This window comes from Triturus cristatus, chromosome 9 (assembly GCF_964204655.1).
Source record: "Triturus cristatus chromosome 9, aTriCri1.1, whole genome shotgun sequence".
NCBI lineage: Eukaryota > Metazoa > Chordata > Amphibia > Caudata > Salamandridae > Triturus > Triturus cristatus.
In genome coordinates, this window is record NC_140592.1 from 929,891,607 (window position 1) to 929,904,893 (window position 13,287).

At 44.9% G+C, this 13,287-nt stretch overlaps 1 long non-coding RNA gene across 1 annotated transcript; it reads left to right on the forward strand.

Annotated features, from left to right (window-relative positions):
- The first annotated feature begins 223 nt into the window (after window positions 1-223).
- LOC146799082 (uncharacterized) lies at window positions 224-13,039 on the forward strand. Its single transcript, XR_014968844.1, has 3 exons — window positions 224-284; window positions 9,150-9,261; window positions 12,887-13,039. It is a non-coding gene; the product is annotated as an uncharacterized LOC146799082 (long non-coding RNA).
- The last annotated feature ends 248 nt before the right edge of the window (window positions 13,040-13,287 follow it).

Below are 13,287 nucleotides of genomic sequence, written 5' to 3' on the forward strand. Positions count from 1 at the left end.
AACTTCTGCACATCTTTTGCTACGAAAGCGATCTCTCTTGTTTTGGGACATTGAATGCTGGGACTGGTATTTCCCTACCAGGTGGTATATCTACACTAAACTCCACGGGTACTTTGAATAGGTATTGGTGATTAAGATGAGATGCATGACCAATGACTTCAGTAATCCACCAACATAAGTGTTTTATGTGTGTATTGTTTCGTCTTAGCAGGGGAGATTTGAGAGGTGCTGAGGATAGAGCGTAATCCCTTCTTCCCTTGTGAGGCCCAGTCACACGTTTTATGGTGAGTAAGGTATGCCTTGTAAAGGAGTGTTTCAACAACGGAACGGTGAAGAGCTTGTTTACGTGTATATGTTTATTTGTTCACAGTTCCTCCTCTGAGTATTACTTGTATGTGATACGAGTGACAGACAAAAACCAGGTAGCCCTTAGAAGGTCTGATGACGACACAATCGATCGTCCTTCTTGTTGTAGCTGCCACAAAAGAGTTCTTTTTCCTTACAGGTAGATACACATATGTTGCCACAAGGAAGGCGTGAGATAAACTGTATTGGTGCCACGCTCATAGTGTCTTAATTATCGTTTCTCTCCACAGGTCTCCCTCCCCGCTGTTCCCTTCCTTTCCTTCCCCCGATTGAGCCCCTTTAATGTCCGTGCTTTTATAGCAACTCGGAAATTAAGGTTGTCAATAGGTGGATCCCAATTGAGCAACGAACCGATCCTGAGAGGCCTCCGAGGGACCGTGACATTACAGCTATCATTTCAGTGTCCTCAGCTAACAATGACCTTGCAGTACTATTGGATAACGTTTCAACTATAGTGGATAATATTCTAATCTTGAAATCATTAAGAACTACTCCTACAGAAGGATTCAATGCACCAAATATGTCTCCAACTATTTCAGTGCCACAACCACCTTGTTTACTTCTAGTATGTTAACTCTACATAGGATCATCTAACTGTTCTACATGATAAATCTTTGGGAAAACTACTCCTAAATAATATGAACCATACTGGGATAATGTAAAATAAGCATGTTCCCCACAAACATAATAAACTCTAGGAATAACAAGATCTTGACCTCCCATGAAGACTGGCCAATTGCCCCCATACTCAAAGGTGTAATCGCAATCACTTTTTCCCTTACTTTTAGTGTGAATTATGTATTTATCTCTAAGTACACATAATTTCCCTTTATGTTTCTAATCTATTGTCAGTGCTGCCATAGTTCCTGTTTCTTGATGCTGTACTTCTTCTTTAGCCCACTTGTTTCTATACTTTTGGTCCTTTTCTGATTTCGATCTACCATCCATTGCTCTTCTTCTGTGTTCGATTAGCTCTAAACATTTATTCTCAACATCTGTCAAGGAACATATCAGGTTGTTCCTATGAGCATAAGCAGTATCTAATGTCATTGTGGGTTTAAAAAAACTATAAGCTGTCTCCATCTCCTTGGCATTGGGGTGATGATTTAAATGCTTAAACATGGAAACTTATGAAAGAACGAATTGATGATTCAAAAATTGATACTGAAAATGACAGGAAGGATGAGAGGGCCAGTAAGGAATCTACAACTAGGTAGAGTTTCTAAGAGATAAGGAGTTACTGAAGGTAACTTGTTAATCTGATAGAGACTTCTATCCCAAGATTCCTTACCTTAAAATAGCTACCCAAGCAGTACCTACCTGGAGGTGGGTCTATGAACAGACTCAGACCAGGAAGTCTTGGAGGACTGATCGCACAACAGACCTCACTGTCCAGGCAGTAGTTCTTGGCAAACATGTGCAAAGAAGATGTCGCAGCCTGACTGATGCCCAGGATGGACACTCCACCAGCTTGCGCAGTAGTCGCAGCCTTGCCTCTCGTGGAATGAGCACACAAGCCCTCAAGTGGTTGCTTTTTGGGCCGTGCTTAGCAGATATTAATGTAGAGAACAATGCATCTGGAAATGGTCAGTTTCTGCACAGCTTTTCCTTTCTTTACTCTGGCGAACCCAATGAAGAGTTGATCATCTACCCAGTGTTTGGTACGATCTATGTAGAATGACAACACATTTTTTGGGTCTAGGTGACAGGGTCTCTCCTCCTCTTTGGGAAGGTGAGGTGGAGCAAAGAAGGTCGGCAATGTGATGGTCTAGCTGATGTGAAAGGGTGTTGCTTGGCAGCAACCAGACAAGTGTTCTCAAAGCTAGCTTGTCTGGAAACAAGTTGTGTATGAAGGGTGTACAGAGAGCGCTTGCAATCCACTAACCCTCCTGCCCGATTAAATGACCATTAGAAAGACTGTTTTGATGGTTAAGAGACGCAGAGGGCAGGTATGCATGGGCTCAATGAGCTAGCACATCAAAAAATGCCAAGACTAAGTTCAGGTCCCAGTTGGGCATGGTGATGGATTGTGGAGGACGCATGTGTTTCAGTCCTTTTCGAAAACAAGTCCCAACAGGTGACTTGAACAGGTAGGCCTGATCCAGCGACCACAAAGAAGTCGATATGGCAACTTTCGTGCCGGCTAATGACAGAACAAATAACAACACCTCCGACAAAGGTGCAGCCAGAGGATCAAGATTTTGGGAAGTACACCAAGCCACAAACTTGTCCCAATGGCAGGTGTATACTAGCTGGCTGAATAACATCGCAGACGTCTGGAGGATGGTCAAAGACTGTCCATTGCCACAGCTCAATCTCCATGCATAAATGCAGAGCGTACAAAAGTTCAGGTGCAGAACCTGCCCTATTGCTGTGATAGGAGATCCTTCCAAAAGAGCAGCCTGATCTGAGGATCAATGTTCATGCACAGGAGTTCAGGATACCATACTTTCTGTGCCCATTCCAAAGCCACATAAATGACTTGAGCCCGGTTGTTACTGATCTTCTCCGGAACTCTGGACAGAAGTGGTATCTGCGGGAAGGCGTACAGGAGGCCTGAAGATTTTCATTGCTTGTATAATGTTGCCACAATCTACCAACATAATTCATGTTTGTTGGATACTCAATTCTTTACTCTGACATATTATGGCATGCTGCGCACTATTCATAGTGTATGATCTGACTAAATTCGATCTGCTGTCCCCTTCTCCCCTTCTCCCCTTTACCCAACCATCTCCCACCGTATTTCCCCCGATGCACTACACCTATCATGGCGCCTACCGATTTCCATAACCTTGCCACTAGCTGCTCTAGTGTTCACTCGGTGCACGCATGCGCACCAGTGTTAGCCACTTTCGGATTTAGTCCATGCACTGGCATACGCACACAGTGTTCCTGCACCCCCGGATCAGCTTCACCACAGTTGCACAAGGTAAGCTCACTTGCCCACTCGCCGACCCGCGCCTCACCGTTTCCCCCCCTTCTTTTTTAGAAATTCCCCTCGACTTTGCTCGATTCTGAGCAACGCGGGAAGAACACTATGGACGAGACATTGGTTCCCCTGCACTGATTGCATAATTTCCTTGATAGGGACCGTTGTCTCTAATAACACACAGGAATATGTTCTGACATTCTGCCAATGTCCAGAGATGCAGGGTCTCTTGGTACAGAGTCCACGACACGTCCTGCCCTGCTTGTTACACCAGCACATGGCAGTTTTGTTGTCTGTGAACACCTGAACTAGCCATCCCTTGATAGAAGGAAGAAAGGCTTTCAATGCCAGGTGAATTGCTCTCAACTCCAACAGGTTGATGTGGAGTTGAGACTCTGCTGCAGACCAGAGTCCTCTGATTTTCACCTCTCCCAGCTGTCTGCTCCTTATCCAAGAGTGACTCATCTGTCACCACAGTCAGATCGGGGGGGGTGGAACAAGGAGAAGAATCTGCTGTTGACCAATTGGCAGTTCGTCAGATACCACTGCAGATGTTTTGCAGTTTCCTTTTGATGTCTGGACTAGGTCGGAGAGACTGCCCTGATGCTGCCCTCACTCGGACTTTAGGTCCCACTGCAGAGCCGCATATGCCAGCTGGCATCTGTTATGTGTTATCAGCAGGAAGCAGGAGGCCATGAGGCCCAGCAACCTGAGTTAGTCTCACTGAATTCCAGGATAGAGGCTGAAACATTGGAGTCCCAGCCCAAACATCTCGGACCTACCGTTCCAGAGGACAGGCCCAAAATTGCACTGTTTCCAGAATGGCTTCAATGAAAGGGAGTGTCTAAGAGGGAGTCAGGTGTGACTTTTGCATGTTGTTAGTGAACCTCCAGTAAATGCAAGAGGTCCACTATAGTCTGGAGGTGGGTGATGATTGCCTGGGGTAAGCCTGCCTTCAGCAGCCAAAAGTCATTGTAGGGTAAGTCTGGGACAGCTGACCTCCACAGGGCAGAGGCCTCCATCCTTTTTGGGCACCAGAAGGTAGCAGGAATAGCAACCATGGCCTACTTCTGATGCTAGCTCTCGCTTCATGGCCCCTTTTGGCCAAAAGAGTCCTCACTTCCTGATGGAGCGGTGGTCCTCCGTCAGCCAATCTGAGAATGGTGACATGGGCAGAAGGGTTTTGGTGAATGGAAGGGTGAAACCCCTCTGAATAATTTGGAGCATCCATTTGTCCAATCTTATGGACTGACAATGGGGCAGGTGGTGCTTGATCCTGCCAAAAACTGGTTGCCCATAGTTGTGATAGGCAAACTAAAGGGGTTTAGAGGCTGTGGTTGCCGGGGAAGAGATGAACTGGGCAGACCTCAGGCCTTGGGTCTTATGGGGTTATGCGAAATGCATCCGCGCCACAACAGTACTGGTCTTGGTGCCTGGGTGGGCATGGACATGGTTGGTACTCCCTACCGTTGCCATGGAAGGGGCAAAAGGCAGAGTGGGGCTGGCATGGGGTTGTGGAGAGTCCTAACGATTGGGCAGTGGCCCTGCTTTCCCTAAATCATTTGAGTGCCGAATCTGCCTTGTCGCCAAAGAGGCAGGTGCCATTAAAGGGCATGTCCATAAGGGACATCCCCCAAAAAGCCAGTATCTGATTCAACTATTACAATGGGGTCAGCATCACCATGAGGCGTTGGCGATGCCAGGAATAACATCACCAGAACGGGCTCTGAAGACGGTCACGTTCGGACGACCAGAGTTGACCTACCAGCGGGAATCCACTGGAGGAATCTGCAAATCCAGTGGGGCCCTTAGTTACTCCAGAGGGGTCGGCCCACCCAAATATGAGGTGTGTGGCCTCATAAAAATCTTTTAATTGGGCATCAGTCACTTCGGGAAGGAGGCCGGAGCGGACCCAGGCTCACACTCTGCAGCTGACGTATCAGAACGAGGCGTAGAATGGTGGTGTTGTTCCCACACTTTGTCCAGAGACTTGGACCAGTGCAGTAAAGTCGAAGAGCATTTCGATTTCTTACATTTTTTTAGATTTTTTTGTGGTACTTACTCAACGACGACATTGAGCGTGATGACAAGTACCAGGAACGGCTCCACAAACAGGCCTGGGATGTTCTGATGACTGGGACCTTGGGCGTCATGGGGTTGATTGCCGCTGGGTGACCAGGAGCTTAAGGGAATGCTCCCGAACTGCCTTTGGATTTATGGCGTGACATTCCGTACAGGCCTTGAAGTCGTGGCCCAACATGGGGTTATGTCACACACATCTGTCTATGACAGGAACCATAGGATTTAAACCCGATACGTTTTTTATGGGACATCCCTAAGCATATTGGAAGTGAAAAACCCTGAAAGGGTCGACAAAACATCGAGAAAATAATCCAGAAATTGGACTGAGGTAGTTCTCTTTGAATTTGCACTGATAGAATGTAAAGAAAAGAACTGATGCCAGCACGCTGGGGTGGTGCTTATAAAGGCACTGCGCATGTCACATCCGGCATGGACGCTGATGCAGAGCCGATCAACGCCACCTACTGGCATGCAGAGGTACTGCAAAAAAGTTTCTGGATCCAGTTGACGTTGGGGGAACATTCTACAGTAAATAATCTGCGGCTTGAAGTGTCTGTCAGATCCTCTGTCCTATATTCTGCTGCACCCATATCTGGCACTCCACTAAGAGTGAGACAGTTCCTTGTCCCAGTACCCTGTCAGTATATGGGAGAGGCCTGGAATTCAAAAGATCATTTAGAAAATTATCTTCCTCATCTGAATCCTGATTCTGTTTTTCTCCCTCATTTGATTTCCTTTTGTCATCTGTCTCTTGACTATTGCTGGAAAACCTTTCACTCCCTATCTCTTACCTTCCCTCCAACATTTCCCCTGTCAATCCCATTTATTTTCCAGCTATAACTGAGCCCCTCACTTGCTTTGTCAATTTCTTTCTCTCTTTCTCTGTGGCCCTTCGATCCCATTTGTGCAGTGCCTCTAACGGTGTAGGTCTAGGTAACGGCTTTCAGTCATTCATAGTTTGTCTCAGATAGTCCTGCTTTCTAATGTTTAAAGTACCTTCTAAAGGAAATTGTACGTTTTTATCTGAAGCAGTATATTCATGCCGTTCAGGTACACGCGTAAAACCTAATGACCTTAATCATTTTGTATGGAGACGTTACCTCAACAGCAAAATCCTGAATCTTATTTTTTAACACAGCACCTATTATTTCTGCTCAAACGATCTGAAAATCACACAAAACAACCTCGTGAACAACTACCAACTCCAGCATGGCTCTGTCAAAGATCAATCTATCACAATGCAGCTCTGTTAGCAGCCAACCAAAGGCGGCGTGCCATTGTGGTTTGTGGTGATGTCTCACCAATCCCAGCTAACCACTCACATCTCAACCTCTCTGTAAATGAGGAAAACAATTGCTAAATCCTTTTTTCAATGAAGCTACTCAAAAATAACAGAATAAACCTTGTCTGCTCACGTAAATAGAAAGGAATAATCAAGTTAAAGTAAGACTAATCTGGCAAACAAAACATGAGCAGCTACAGAAAACGCTCTAATAATCAACCCCGTTCACACTAGACACACCCCCTCCAGTAGCAATCTACCCTGGCTAATGCAATTACTCCTGTGCACCTAGGAACAAAAGACACCAACCTAAATTAGACACGCAACCCTGAAAAAGAAAACTTAAATTCAGAAACCCCTATCTGTTTTCATGCAGTGCTTTGCACTACACTCTACCTTATGCAGACGGATAACCACAATATCTTGAGATCTTGGATATAGAAAAATCCGATAACCAAATCAATCAATAATACAACCAAACCTTTAAATAAAATCACAAATAAGAATGATGCATCAGAACAACAGTGATCAAACCACTAATTCAACCCAAAAGCAGCATTCCATAGCCAAACACGTCACATATAGCATAATAATCCATCTCACATACAAAGTTCAGCAACATGCCACAAAAACACTAGAATCACTCTCAGTCATCAAACTCATTCCGCCAAATCATACTGGCACTCCAAATTGGTCAGGAACAGCACTACAAGTCAGATTTCTCAGAAAAATCCTCAGATCGGGAAATCCACTGTCATTACAGACTGTGCAAAGGAAGGAAATCTAGAGGTGTTTTACAGCAAAAGGAGGTGCTCTTTAACATGCAGCCATCCTCTGCTACCAAACTTTGCAGAAACAAATTGGTACCTCAAAATGTAGACACCTTAAAAATGTACTTAAATCAAACATCCCACATTTACTGGATCAGAGACGGTGTTAAACCTTAATTTCATGAGGCAATGTGCCCGGGTTAAGACACGTCCTCAGACATCAAATAGCAGAGCAATACAATTCATTAAGTAATGGGGTCCACTCAATAATTGAGTTCTAGATCAATGAAAAGCTAAAGAGTTTTATTACAAAAATTCAAACTAAGTGGTACTAAGTCAATGCCATAAAGTCTCTCAGACACAGAGGTATACAGAGCAGGCAAAAATCAGAAATTATTTTTAAGTCCAAAATGAGCAGCAAAATCAAAAAGAAATTAGGTAGCATCCATCATAACATTGCAAAGTCTTCTAGACATTTTTATACATAACTATTTCATATTAACAGTTCTGTAGATTCATCGTGCTGTGAGCAAATGTATAATTTCTTCTGCTAATCAGAACACTTAGAAAATAAATAAGATATTGTTGTAGCACTTAAGCACTAGCCCATTTCCTTATAATTATTTAGCACCCCCGATGCTAATGTCATCCGTATATGATTGAACAAAATATGAAACATTGACAATAGACAATAGACCTTTTCCAGAGAATAGGTCCTGTGTAGAAATGGAAGATGTGGTTACAAGCAAAAATGTCCATCCACACCATGGAAAGTGCATTATGAGCAAAACAATACACCTATGAAAATAAACTAATATGACCTCATCTTGACTGTGTGCTGCAGAGCCTGTGGGGAGAGGGTGTCTGAAGGGGAGCATGAATGAGTGACAGAGATGGCATCCATTTTGTCCAAGGTGGAGTCTTAAACAAAAAATGTGGCATAAGTAAAACACATTATTAAACGTACTTCTACACATCATAGGAAATTGGTTTGAAAGGCTATCACACCATATCAGTCTTTACATGCAAAATGGTGCATGAAAATGCTTATTACACATTGTTAATGATACACAAAAAAATAAATCTTTAAATAACTTTTTCATCATCAGGTTAAAATAGGTTAGAGTGTTAATGTAGACAACTGCACATAATCTGATGGTCACACAGGCTAGCAGCTCAGCCTTCATCTTTCTGAGGCTGATAACATTAATACCATCATGTTACGTAACAACTGTTCACCTCACAAGTAGCTAAGGGTATGCCCAGACGTGGGTCCCTAGCTTTCGGTGTGTCCCTAGATTCAAGCTAGCGTGGCTGAAGAGGCTTGTTTCCGGTCCAGGGAGGACCTGGCCTGGCAGTTAGTGCTGGACTGTTCCCATGAGAAACAGGGTCAAGACTGATTTCCATATGGCTAGGTCCAAAAATGGGATGGCAAAGTGTGCAGAAGAACGATGGATTAAACCCAGATGTTTTGACTGGGGGTGAGTGGTTGAAAGGTTTTAGCACTCCGTCCAACATCTTGTTGTGTTTGCTATGTTCACCTCACGAGTTATGCATGTTTTGGCAAAATCATGTCATATTGTTGAGTTCTGAAATGCTTTGTTCTATTGGCTTGCACAAGTCTGCATCAGCTCAAGAGAATTAGGTAAGCAATGTGACCAATTCTGATCACAAACTCTTCTCTGAACGAATATATATATATATTTTTAATTTTCAGGAATGATGACATGGAAAATGCATTCACTGCTTATGTGTCTGTGTCATGGAGCCGTGTCAGTGATCTGCAGAGGAGACAGCTTTGGCTCGCTTACGTCTACTTGAGGCAGACGGTAAGAGCGTGAGGCGCTTTGTCCAAGACGGACGGTTAAAGCTACACCTTTACTTATGTACCCCCATATGATATTTTCTGGGTTGTTTCATAAATCCTCTGTATGCCTACATTAGTGTGTTGGTTTATAAATATTTGTTACAGGATGTATAAATCAAACTTCTTATTCTCGCTTCAATGTGTGCAAGAACACAAGAGGAACACAATAAATACTGGGCCTCTTAGAGCTTTTAATTTATTTCAGAAAGTTTTTAACGTTATTTACTGTAACAAGAAATATTCGTCTCTATCTCTGCTAAATGCGTCTGGCTGTTCGGTCTACCGCTGAATTATAAATTCCCTTTTGGGTACGCTACACTCCCGTGTGTGCTTACATTGCATTACATCGATAAATAAACTCGTGGAGAACGAACATAGTTTAAAAAAAAAGGTAAATCACAATGTCATATTGCCCTCTAGTGGTCATGATGAAAATTGTAGCATGTTCTCTTCTGCTTTATAGCTCCTTACTGAGTACTCCTAAAGACTTCATTCCTTATGAATTATTCCTCTCACGACCTGCATGAAGATGGATGATTAGCTAATTCACTGCAAAACAGAAACACCAAATCCTGGTTTCTGACACTTCCGACCCCAAACCAGCCATTAGACACCCTCATACATTTAAGTGACTTGATACTGCACCTGTAACAGGAATACTGCATTTATTTGCGTGTAATGGGATTATTCTGAGTCCTTCTCTCGCCGTAATGACTCACTCAGTGAGGCCCCATTGCCTCCAATCACAACACTTTCCCACATGGGACCACAGGGCCTGAGCCATCACGGCGAGAGAAGAACTCAGAGCAATGCTATTACCAGTAAGTAATCACTGCATTACCCCTTCCTCCTTCTTGCCCAGATGACTCCCTCAGTGAGATTTACCTAAGCCAATAAGCGGGCTGGGACAACTGCACAAAAAATGCAAACAAGCTTAAGCCACTGGCTTAAGCTTGTGCACAACACGAAAACCAGCATTGAGGAACCCAACAAATCTAGAACCACTGGACCCTGGACCCCACGACAACGAGACATAAAGGAGAATAAACTGCCCAAGTGGCAGTCCCCAGAAAACCTGCAAAGAAGCACTCTGCACCCCAGCCAGGATTGCAGACAGGCCCCAAGTTGACCTAACCCCTCAGAAGACAAGGGCACAAATAGAGAAAACTGGAGTCCGCAACATCAACTGCAGAACCCAGGAAGGACACACCACCTGCGGGACCAGACGTACAGAAGAAAAAAAGCCACAAAGTTCCTGGAGACAAGACCCAGGTTGTCCACCAAACCACCCCAAGGGAATATGAACGCGGACAAAGGGTCCCACTAACCCTGAAGAATGCAAGGGCCAAGACCCAACTGAAAACATCCAAGAGGAATCCCAACACCGGAGGAAGAGAATTGGAATGAGAAATCAAACTGGTCCGATCACACCAGGCCTGAAACGACATCTAACACGGAGCATAGGAAGCCCGAGGTGACAACAGACCAGACGCCAGCACTGAAAAAGACACAGAAGCTGAGAGACCCTGTGACATGAAAACCTTCCTGTCCAATCTCCAATCTCACAGCCGGAGTCACGCCAATGACTGAACCTGGAGACATGGAATCGACAGGCAGGGGGAGGGAGGGGGGCTACTCCAACCTCACCACAGCCTTCATCAGATGAGTAAACCAGAAGATACCAGTACAACCAGAGCCCTCTCCTTCTGTACCCAAAGCAGAAACAATTGCAATGGAAGGAACACCACAACAGGACCAAATGCGAAGGACATGACAGGGCATCCACCGCCATCTCCGATCCCCTGGAAAACAACCAGGGAAGAAGAGCATTGCTGTGGCACATAATCTGAATTACTGGAGGGCGACCTCATTACCGACACACCCTGACAACACAAAGGGAGGAACACAGAAGTCCTGAGAAGGAGGAAACCTCATTGCTCAGGCGACCAGTCGGAGAGGTAAGACCTCCCTAAAGAAAATGGCCCAGAGAGACCCTCAGGAGAATGAGCCCATCAGAACAACCGATCCGCAACAGCAGACAAAGACAGAGCACTCCTCCCACCCTGCCGACTGACAGAGGACAAGGCAGGTGCGTGGGCCAGCTAAAAGAAGAAGACCCAGCCCCACAGTGGAGGGGAAAAGTGAAAGAGGACCAGCCGAAACACCTCCAATAGCCACCAGTCGGAAGAACGGGCACTCCAGAAGACATCCTACAGGCCTCTGACCCGGAGAGCTCCTGACCAGGCCCCCAACCACACCAGCTGGTAACCGCAGTGAGTATCAACGGGTCCAGAGGGAACAAAAAAAATCCCCTCAGGATGTAGGAAGTCAGCAGCGACCAGCCCAGTCCCCTTCGGAACTCACGGACAGAGGCAGAAGGCAGGACAACTACCATACGTGTACCCACCAGAGCCTCAGAATGAACCACATGGAGGCTAGAGAGGGGCCACCGGGCCATGGGGCACCAAGAACGTTATGGCTGCGAGATCACCGGCAACGTCAACCGGAGAGACACCGCCCGAACAGAATCCGACAACAAACCACAGATGAGACCGAATCTCGAACCCCTCGAGGCAGGAAATGACATAATACCCAGATCCGACCGCATCCGAGCCCCAATGAAAACAAGATCCGGAGTCGGAGCCAACTGAGACTCCCTTGCAGTCACTAATGAGATGACAGCAGATCCAGCACTGCCCCCCACAGAAAACAGGCCAGGGGAAGGGAAGCCCCTGATGCAAACAGACATGGAAATCCCCTGTGGTTGAAGAACAGCCGTCAGGGGTGCAAAAACAGAGGCATCACTCAAGGAGCAGACCTCAGACCGAACAGAAGAACCTGGACATGGAAATAACGTCACGATACATGGCAACCACGATTGACATTCCAAATGGCTGGGTGCTCACAGAGGATCTATGTGTTTATTTGTGGGGGCTCTCCCTGGAACGAGGGTATCCTCACAAGCGCATACTCAGTGACAGACGTACAGCGTTGATCCATTCTGGACTCCAGTCCAAGCATGGAGGATGTCCTGTTTATTGCCCTGTGGTTGCTACACCTGAAGACATATTTCAGAAATCCAGGACACATCCAGTTGCACCATTCCTGCTGCATGTTTTATAGGGAAAGGAGAAAGTGGGATCTGCGGCAGGGCAAACATGTAACCAACTGAATTTGCTTTATTTTTGCTGCTTTTACTTAATATTAAGTCGATAAAATACATTTTCTTACCCTTTCAAATGCGAAAGTTGAGACTTTTTTTTAACAAAATCATTTGTTCTATTTTATTAGGAGTTGCAAACATTATGCAAAATCCATTTTCTTTTCTTTTAGAAAGCCTATGGTTTATGCACTAATCCAAATTGTTTTGCACTTGTATTTGCACCAGAGCGAATATTTTCTAATACAGCCTCTTGTGTGCCTCTGCATCTGTGTATCCAAATGTGCATGAAGTGAGGCGACTGCTAGAATGCTAACTCACACTTACCAACATTGACCAAACAGAGGCAGAACTTTCAAATTGCACAATAACTAATTAGCATAATTATGATATCACCAGGGATGACATCTCATGATCTTTGTTGCAGTGACGACATCACAGGAAATCCCATTTCAAGTGGAGCTGAGAGGAAATGACCCTTTGGCATCTGACCAAGACGACAACATGAGAAATAAGTATCATGACATAAATAAGGCTCATTTGAGCACTGTTTACCAGCCTTAAACTCTCTCAAAATCTATTCACGAGCAAACAGATCTGTGCTTAGCCAAATTTTGAAATCTTAGCTATATTTCAAATTTTGTGTAGTTTGTGTTTTTTTTGATCTGGAATGGCAATTAAAAATAGTTTGAAAAAACGTTATTTAAGATCTATTTACGGGTGGGGGAACTGAATAGTGGCAACACAACCAGTTAAAGGGGCACAGGAGCAGCAACCCATAGGAACCTGCATTACAGAACTAGTTCATGGAGACGCGGACGAGCAACT